Raw genomic sequence first — 8,511 nt, 5'->3', positions numbered from 1 at the left:
CCAAAGTTTCCCCTTCCAGCCCACTCCTGATTACCTTTTCTTGAACACAAAAGAGTCATTCTCTCCCCTAGAGATCATCTCCTTTTTAACCCCCTAAGTCTTCCTTACCTGCACACTCCTGATTATCTCTTTTGGACTTCCAAATATTCATTCTCTGCCCTGCAGATTTGCTTAAGTTTGACACCCGAAATTTTCCCTACCTCTCCACAGCTGATCCCCTCATGTATACCTAAATATGTTCCTGCTCTACCCTACAGACCACCTCAAATTTACTCTCCAAACTTTCCCTACCTGCTCACCACTGACTACGTCCTTTTGACCTCCAAATATTCATTCTCCACCCTGGAGGGTTTCTCAAGTTTTCCCTGTCCACTGATGACTGCCTTAGTTTATCCCAAAATGTTCATTCTCTCTGCCAGACACTGCCACACATTTTACCCCCAGAACCTTCCCTTGGCCTGCTGTGGTGTCCACTCCTGATTGCCTCCTCTGCACCTCTCAGGATTCATTCTGGACCCTGGAGATTACCTCAGAGATTTCTGCCCTAAATGTCCCCACCTGGCCACCACTGATTACCTCAGTTGACCTCCTGATGTCCTTTCTCTCCCCTGGAGATAACCTCGTTCAAAACCCCCAAAGTTTGAACTCAAAATATTCATTCTCTGCCCTGGACGTTCCCTCAAGGTTTACCCCTGTAATTTTCCCCATATGTCCACAACTGATTACCCCAGTTTACCTCATGGTGTACATTCTCTCTGCTCCACGTGACCTCAAAGTTTACAAACACAAATTTTCCCTCCCTGCCCAACACTGACTGCCTCACTTTACCCCACGGTATTCCTTCTCTCTGCTACAGATTCTACTCCCAAAATTCTCCTTACCTACCCACATGTAATCAGCTCCTCTCTACAAATACATGTACATTCTTTACTCTGTGGGCTACCCCAAGTTTACCCTAAAACACTCCCCAGCTGTCCACCACTGAGCACCTCATTTATCCTTCAAAATATTCACTCTCTGCCCTGGACGTTCCCTCAAGTTTTACCCCCAAAGGTTTCCCCTCCTGCCCACCCCTGACTGCCTCAGTGTCCAGCAGGAGGTACATCCTCTCTGCTACAGGTGACCTCACACTGGACCCACTGCATTTTCCCGACCCCTCCACATCTCAGCAACTCACTCCTACATCAAGATGTTCATTCTCCACCCAGCAGATCCCCTCCAGTTTACTCTCAACACTTTCCCCACCTCTCCACCACCCAGGAACTCATTTTCACCTCACAAGATTCACTCTCTGCCCTGCAGATTCCCACAAGTTTTACCCCCCACATTTTCCCTGCAGGTCCGCAAGGTTTACCCCAGTTTAGCCCAGGAGGTGCATTCTCTCTCCTCCACATGACCTCTGATTTTACAAACACAAATTTTCCCTCCCTGCCCACCCCTGACTGCCTCACTGGACCTCAAAAGGCTCCTTTTCTCCCCTAGGTGACATCCAGACTTACCCTCACAGTTTTCCCTGCCTGCAAACTACTTATTACTTCATTTTTACCTCCAAAGATTTGTCCTCTGCCACAGAGATTACCTCAAAGTTTCCCCCAAAACCTCCTTACCTGTCCACTACTGATTACCCCAGTTTACCCCAGGAGGTGCATTCTCTCTGCTGCACATTACCTCAGGGTTGACAAACAAAGATTTCCCTCCCTGCCCACTACTGACTGCCTCACCTTACCCCAAAAGATTCATTCTCTCTGGGACAGATTGCCCCACATTTTACTCCCAACATCTGCCTTACCTGTCCACGTCTGACCAGCTCCTTAGTACCTACAGAGGGTCATTCTGCACCCCACAGACACCTCAGGCTTATCTCAAAGCTCTCCCCACCTGTCTGCCACCGAGTGCCTCATCTTTACCTCAACAGGTTCCTTCTCTTCCCAGCAGATCACCTGAACTTTAACACACACAGATTTCTGTGTCTCTCACCACTCATCACCTCAGGTTACCTCAGTGTGTTCATTCCCTGCCCTGGAGAGAATGAACCTCCTTCTTAACCCCCAAAATCTCCCCTTTCAGCCCACTCCTGATTACCTCTCCTTGAACACAAAAGAGTCATTCTCTCCCCCAGAGATTACCTCCTTTTTAACCCCCAGAGTCTTCCCTACTGCACACTCCTGATTACCTCTTTTGGACCTCCAAATATTCATTCTTTGCCCTGCAGACTGGCTCAAGTTTCACCCTCAGAAATTTCTCAGCCTCTCCCCCACTGACTGCCTCACTTTGTTCCAAAATGTTCCTTCTCTCTGCTGCACATTGCCACAGATTTGACCCCCACAATTTTCCCTACAAGTCCACCACTGAGTACCTCATGTTCACCTCTCAATATTCATCCTCTACCATGCAGATTACCTCAGATATTTCCCCCCCCAATTTTCCCTATGAGTCCACAAATGATTACCCCAGTTTACCTCAAGATGTACATTCTCTGCTCCACCTGACCTCAAAGTTTACAAACAGAAATCTTCCCTACCTGCCCGACACTGACTGTCTCACTTCACACCAAGGTATTCATTCTCTCTGCTACAGATTGCCCAGATTTTACTCCCAAAATTCTCCTTACCTACTCACATGTAGGGGTAGGTCAGCTCCTCTGTACAAATACATGTTCACTCTCTACCCTGTGGGCTACCCCAAGTTTACCCTAAAACACTCCCCAGCTGTCCACCACTGAGCACCTCATTTATCCTTCAAAATATTCACTCTCTGCCCTGGACGTTCCCTCAAGTTTTACCCCCAAAGGTTTCCCCTCCTGCCCACCCCTGACTGCCTCAGTGTCCAGCAGGAGGTACATCCTCTCTGCTACAGGTGACCTGAAATTTTACACACACAAATTTTCCCTACCTGCCCACCACTCACTGCCTCACTTTATCTCTAAATGGTCATTCTGTCCTCTACAGATGAGATCAACTCTTACACCCAACATTTCCCTTCCTCTACATCACCCATTTTCTCTTCCTGACGCCCCAAATTTCCCTTCCATCCCTACACATTCCCTGAGTGTTTCCCTCCCAAGCATCCTTCCCTTCTTCCCTGTTTAAGAACTCACACTCCAGCCCCAGGCTCTCCACTCCCCCTCAGTGGGACCCCTCCAAAATGCCACCTCCCTCCCCTCTGCAGCACCTCACCTTTTCCTTCAGAAACAGTTGCTGGGGCCCCTCGAAATTACCCCAAGTTGGCAGCTACAAATGTCACCTCTGTCCCTGCCATGTTCTCCCAGGTTTCCCCAGCTGGGAGCTGCAAGGAATTCAGGCCAGGGAATGGACAGCAGGGAACAGCTGTACATGCAAAGGCAGAAAGAGAAGGTCTGTCAGCAAAAGGCACAAAGAAGGGGACAGGCTCCAGAAAACATTTCTGCAATCTAATGAAGAACTCTTTCCAGTTTCCCAGGGAGAAGAACAGGAACTCACAGCCACCAAGGCCTGACAGTCCCCTGCAGCCAGAGCTCAGCACACACCCAGAGAGGCAATTCCAGCATCTAAAAGGAAAAAAAAAAAAGAACAAAAAAAGTGATTTATTTTGTTTTAAAGTTACTATAAGTCGTTCCAAGCAAAGCAAGCCCTGCTCTGGTTTCAGTTGGGTGAACAGTGAGTGCTGGGCACAGGGCACGTCATTAATGCCCAGGGGATGGGGCTTGGTGGGGGAGGGAAGAGCAGCTGATGGAGTTGCCCAGTGCAATTCCTGCCCAAGGCCTGATGGCCCAGGACAAACCCTCTGGCAGGCAGTGGGTTTGTTCCCTCTCATGGTCTGTGCCCAGTGTGTCCCTGTGGGCAGTGCCAGGCTGGGGACAGGCACACGCAGCTGGCAGCACTCTCTGCTCCAAAGACACTTCTGGCCTCCTTGGCAAACTGCCTCTGACACTTGGTTTTCTCCAGCAGAAATTAAGGAATTGCTCATGGCAGTCTGGAGATGAAGTTATCCCAAAGGGAAGGAAAGAACAAATATTCCTGTCAGAGCCCTTGGGATCTGCTGGGCTGAATTGGGAAGGGCCCCTTATCTGCAGAGCAAATACAGGACAACCTCAAACACAAAGCCCAGCCTGTCCAGTGGGGTGTGAAAGCACCACTGGGACAAACCTCCACTCTCCTGATTCTTTCCAGGGGCTGCTCCGTCCCAGCTCTGAAGCTGCCAAGCCCAAACTGTCCCCAGCGCTCTGGAACAACAGGATCTTCCCAGGGATGATGCACTGGAAGCACAGCCCTCATTCTCACCCTCCACACGCTCCCAGGCTCACCCCAAATTCAGGACAAGGGGCCAAAGGCCCCTCGGGCCGGGGCTCTCTCTGTCTCTGCGGGCTCAGGGACTGCAGCCACCAGGGCCCTCCAGCACGGACAGCCTGGACCCAGAGCAGATCCCTGGGCATTGGCAGCGTCCTGGGCACACCTGGAGACAGAAACCATCAGCCTCTGGGGACAGCACTTCATTGCCAGCACACACAGCCTGCCACATTTAGGGGGGCAGCTCTCGGAGCACAAAGCCCAGTCTGACCCAGTTCTCCTGGGCACCAACACGGACTCCACAGACCCACAGGAATGAGAATGTTCTGCTGCTTTGACAAACTTCAGCCCAGCTTTGCAAACCTCAGTCCCTGCAGCTCCTGCTCTCCAGAGCCCCGTTCAGGGCTGGCTCCAGTTCCCTGGAGAACCTGCCCCAGCCCCACTCTGGGCCAGCCTGAGCAGAAGCCACTGGGCTGCACAAGGAAGAACCCTCCCCTGGCTGCTGCAGCTGGAGGCAGATCCAGCTCCCAAGGGAACCCTGGCAACAGCCTCCCAGATGGTCTCTCCCCAGCCCTTGGCAGTGGCTCAGGATGGCAGCAGCTCCAGTGCCAGCTGGGTCCCTGCACGAGTCCTTGTCCCAGCCCTGCCCCACGGACACACACGGGAGACACCCACGGGCACACAGGCCTTGCTGGCACAATTCCTCACCCACAGCTGAGGGAAAGCCACACAATAGTAAGAAATACCCTGGGCTGAGAGCACTCATCACTCCAGTCCATCAGTTTGGTAGGGAACACACCCACATTCTAACCCCACCTCTGCATTTCTAACAGGTTCTCTTAGAAAGATCCTGGACAGGAACTCAGACAACAGAACCCAAAGACTGCCCAAGCAATAACAGCAGGTTTGCCAGGAAGAACAGGAGTTCCTTGTTTTCCTTAACACCCTGGGACTGTAGGACCCAATCTTTGCAACCAAGGGACACCAGAGATGTGATTAATACTTAAACCTCTCCCCCACGGATCTGTCTCAGAGAACTGGGCCAGCCCTGAGCTACTCCCAGGTGCCTGCAGTGCTTTGGGGAGGGGCAGGACAATGTCCCACTTCTGCTTGGAAACATCCAAGATGAGGAAAAGCCACTTCCCTTCTCTCTCTCTGACCCAGAACCAGAACAGTCCTGTAGGACAACACGGACTATGCACGGAAGGCCCGAGTCAGTGGGGGAAAAAACACCCTAAACAAACCAAACCACCCCAAATTTCCAGATAAAAACATGCTGCTTCCTTAACAGGAGCACACCAAACTCATTGAAGCCAGAGAGGAAATTACAAACAAACAAAGAAAGACCTAAAAAGATGCTTTGCACTGATACATTCCCTGGTTGATCATCCCAAAGGAAATTCTGCAAAAATCAGAAGGAAGTACCAATTCTTTGTCCTCTGTGGAAAATTAACAACTTGAGGGGCTGGACATGTCCAGTGAGGGTTCAGGGTCTGGTGGGTCCTTTATGGCTGATCCCGACTGGCCCAGGCCAAACCCAACCACCCCCATGGCTGCTCCATCCCAGACCTGGGGCAACATTCAGACAGTTTGGAAACGCTCCCCTTCCCTGCTACTCCCTCCTTCCTTACACACCCAGTGCCCAGGGAGCAAATGCCAACAGCAGGAGGAGAGAAAGGTGTCCCTCTGACTTACCCCCCCCCACGGGCAGCACCAGGAGCCCCCAGCCCGGCCGGCGGGGCTGCAGCCTCTTGCCTTTGGCTGCTCCCAGCCCAGGGCACTTGGCAGAGCTGGGCTGGATCAGGGCTTTGGCCTGGCCTGGAAGACAGGAGAACAAGGCAATTAAGGGCACTGGGCAAGTCAAAGGCTCCTGCCCTTCACCCTTCTGTTCAATTGCTCACTAGAGAGTTTGAGCCATGAAAAATCCAGGGGGACAAAAAATAAAATGTGGCCTTCTCCAGCATTTCCATTCCTATCTGTTTCAGGCACTAAAAGGAGGCTCACCTTTCTTACTGCATTCCTTGCCCCATTGGAACAGAACCCTTTTCATTCCAAACCCCCCTTGTGAGTCAGTCAATGCTCTGCCACTGGACTTTGGACAAAGGAAGAGACACCTGGGATGCTGGAGCCCAGGAAATGAGGGAGAGAAACCTGGCAGGGAAAGGTTTCAAGGCACTCCAGAACTCAGAAATGTGTTCATGCCTTGCCAGCCCACCCCAATTCTGTGCCACCCACCTGAGCTGGGCAGGTGAGGCCAAGGCTCCCCTCCCTCCTGCCAATCACTGTCCCAGCACACGGATCCCCAGGCTGGGCAGCACTTGGGAAAACTTGGGAAAGGCAGAAGGGAAATGGCACTGCCTGTCAGAAAACGAGTGTCTGTGAACATCCCTTCTGCACCAATGGAATCCCATCCCTCTGCTCCAAGAAACCCAGGGCAGGCAGGTCTCTCCAGCCCAGGGAGAGCAGGAAGGAGAACTGCAGGAACACAGGCAGGCACGGGCAGCTCTTGGCACTGATTCCCTGCAGACCTCTCTGCACTTGGGGCTCTGGGCACTTCAGTTCTAAGCAATGGGGGAGCAGCAGCCCAGGAATGCCCCTCAAAACCAGGGGCCTGGGCAGCTGGAGATCATAGGAGGGGAGTTGGGAGGGGAGACACAGAGAGAGAACAGGAACGGGGGCTGTTTGGGAACAGGCTGTGTGTCCAGCAGGGATGGGAACTGGAAACACGGGAGGCTGGAGGAAGGCAGGGGGTGAGCACGGGCCTGCCTTGGATGGATCCTTTTTCCCTTGGCTCAGGGGCCTCAGCTCCACCCTCTCTGAGAGCAGCAGGGAACTGCTGCAGGGGAAGAGTTCATTTAGGCACAAGGCAGTGATGCAGCCACGGGGGCAGGGGAAGAGGGGAGAGGAACTGACACCAAAGTGACACAATCACCACTGAAAGGGACTTTATTGAGCTGCAACACAAACACCTTCCCAGCAGGCCAGGGCAGGAGGTGCCCCCAGGACCACCAGCCCAGCAGCTGGGCTGGCAGGAACACCATCTTCTCAAGGGCTGGAGCCAGGGGCTGACAGTTGGGATCCAGCCTGGGGGGCTGGAGAGCACTCAGGCATCAGGGCCAAGTCCTGCCCCCTCACTGCACACAGTTCAGCCCCAGCAGCAGGGGCATTCTCTGCCTCTCCCTCCACTATTCTTTGGGACCCAACAGCTCAAGGCTGTGGAATTTTAGCTCCCTAAATGTTTTACACAGTTGAGCTTCACAAGAAATGGGACACTTGTCATTATTCCTCATGCCTCCAGGGCTGCACTTCCAGGCTCCTTTGGGCACGAGGAACCCTCCAGACTGCTCCAAACCTTCACAGGACACTTGCTCTTCTTGCCACAGCTGGACCAGCTCAGTGTCTCTGCAGAAAGAGAAGACAATGATCCTTTCTGAAACCAGAATCTCCCCCCCTTTGCTTTCCCATTCCAGGTTTGCTTCCCTACACAACTGAGGCCCTTCCATGCCTTGCCAAGTGGCAGCCAAGGAATCCAACCCAAGAACCTGCCAGGGAGCAACATCTGTGCCACAGCAACATCATTCCAGGCCTCTCCCTGACAACCCTCCGCTTCTCCCAACAGCTCCAGTGCCAACACAACTTACCCTGAAGGCACAAAGGCTCCTTTTGGGAGCACCACGAGCCATCTGCTCTGTAGCACTAGAATTCCATCTCCTGGGCAAGATGGGAGAAGCAGAAAAGATAACCAGGCCCTTACAGGTGAATTGCAAAAAGTGCTATAAATGTGATCCACAAGACCTGCAAAGGCCCTTCCCACTTCCCCTGCAGGGCTGGCAGTGCCACCACTGGACACGGCCCCAGGGGCTGGGCAGGAACGGAGGGGCTGGGGCGTCCAATCCATCGGCCCAGGCGGCACCAGGAGTTCCTGGAGTTCCTGAGGGGAGAGCCTCAAGCCAACAAAGGATTAGGAAGAGCATTTCAAACTTCAATATGTCTATCTCCTGGAAGATGGGGAGTTGGACAAGGCCTACTGGGGCAACAAGGACACACTCAAGGCTATCTATTAAAAGGACCTACCAGCACTCAAAAGCTGTCACTGTCCTTCTGTCAGGGGGAACTCAGCAAACTCTCTTTGCCAAGAGCCTCCAGCAGGATTTCCAGCTTTTGGGGCTCTCTTTTAACTATTTTTCCCATCACTGGAGCTGGGACTGTCACCTGCCCTACAGGGGGAACAGCCCACAAAGTTCAC

At 52.7% G+C, this 8,511-nt stretch overlaps 3 long non-coding RNA genes across 3 annotated transcripts; 1 reads left to right on the top strand and 2 right to left on the bottom strand.

Annotated features, from left to right (window-relative positions):
* The first annotated feature begins 940 nt into the window (after positions 1 to 940).
* LOC120324689 lies at positions 941 to 3,581 on the top strand. Its single transcript, XR_005566182.1, has 3 exons — positions 941 to 1,119; positions 2,857 to 3,353; positions 3,431 to 3,581. It is a non-coding gene; the product is annotated as an uncharacterized LOC120324689 (long non-coding RNA).
* Positions 1,143 to 5,997, bottom strand: LOC120324688. The gene is made up of 5 exons (XR_005566181.1): positions 5,961 to 5,997; positions 4,283 to 4,431; positions 4,125 to 4,201; positions 3,459 to 3,526; positions 1,143 to 3,326 (listed from the first exon to the last, which is right to left on the bottom strand). It is a non-coding gene; the product is annotated as an uncharacterized LOC120324688 (long non-coding RNA).
* Positions 5,998 to 7,193: 1,196 nt separating this feature from the next.
* On the bottom strand, positions 7,194 to 8,134 carry LOC120324687. Its single transcript, XR_005566180.1, has 2 exons — positions 7,907 to 8,134; positions 7,194 to 7,667 (listed from the first exon to the last, which is right to left on the bottom strand). It is a non-coding gene; the product is annotated as an uncharacterized LOC120324687 (long non-coding RNA).
* Positions 8,135 to 8,511: the final 377 nt, after the last annotated feature.

The sequence above is a fragment of the Pipra filicauda genome, unplaced genomic scaffold, assembly GCF_003945595.2.
Source record: "Pipra filicauda isolate LSUMZ 115617 unplaced genomic scaffold, ASM394559v2 scaffold651_size339498_pilon, whole genome shotgun sequence".
In the NCBI taxonomy this organism is placed as follows: Eukaryota; Metazoa; Chordata; class Aves; order Passeriformes; family Pipridae; genus Pipra; species Pipra filicauda.
Note: the sequence above shows the minus strand (reverse complement) of the source record. Positions and strands in the feature narration are given on the sequence as shown.